At 45.7% G+C, this 1,023-nt stretch overlaps 1 protein-coding gene across 1 annotated transcript in view; it reads right to left on the reverse strand.

The window, feature by feature from the left end:
• Positions 1–1,023, reverse strand: part of LOC119587040 (dachshund homolog 1-like) — a gene marked incomplete in the record, with an annotated part of 60,882 nt that overhangs the window by 58,719 nt on the left and 1,140 nt on the right.

The raw sequence follows: 1,023 nt of genomic DNA on the forward strand, positions 1-1,023 counted from the left end.
TGTGTGTGTGAAACTTTCCTGAATATTCGGACGACCACGGGTGCATACATTTATCATACCCCGCGCGCAACCCTTTTACAGGACAGGCCATATGTGTGCCTTAATGACTGATCTTGAGAGACAGAGTTGCGACAGAAAGGAGGCTGTGTGAGGTCGTGGTCGTGGTCATTATGGTGCCGACAATTAGCCACTTGGAGTTATTGTGCGGCCGGCGGGCATGTGCCATACGCTAATTATTCGCACTGAGGGTTCTGACCGTAGAGTCGTAAATCAGTGCGAGGACGACCGCGAGGAAGGAGGGGAGGGGGAAAGGACACAAGGCGATGAAAAAGCTATACATTCCGAGACCCTCTCGAGCACCGCTGTTTCACCAGCGCCAAGGAAGCGTACCACTGTAATGCTGATAATTGAGTATCAGTGACTGCGTAGTCCTGTTTACCATTTCCCTTTTAATATCCTCCAAGCTCATAAATATGCTGGCACCAAACTCTGTCGACAAATGTTCCATAAACTAACCCAACAGACAAGCTATAGCCCGAGGTTGACAAGGCCCCTCGACCCTCCGCACTCCAGTCACTCGCTCGAGATAACACTTGTCGCTACGGACCGACGCTTCTCTCAAGACGCTCATTAGGATACTCTTTGTGTGTGTGTTTATGAGGAAATTAGAATGTCACTACATTACTAATGTCCGCTCACCGTGCGCATGCGCAAGTCTCCTAATCAATATTTTGTTTAACAATTAATCAATATGTTTACATAAACATTATGACTTCACCAGGACAATTCACTGCGGTGAGGACAACGCAAAACTACGCCTCTATTGAATGCAACACAAACATCTATATGTAAAAGAGTCCAAATTGCAGATTCTAATACTAACTTGCTCACATGTTTACCAACTTGGGCTTTCAAGTCCATAAAAATACAAATCCGTGTTTGAACAACTTTCTGTACTTCTTAAACAAGAGGGAAAAGAAAAAAAAAGGGGGGGAGGGAGGAAGAGGGGAAGGAATTGACATT

Source organism: Penaeus monodon, chromosome 22, assembly GCF_015228065.2.
Source record: "Penaeus monodon isolate SGIC_2016 chromosome 22, NSTDA_Pmon_1, whole genome shotgun sequence".
Taxonomy (NCBI): Eukaryota; Metazoa; Arthropoda; class Malacostraca; order Decapoda; family Penaeidae; genus Penaeus; species Penaeus monodon.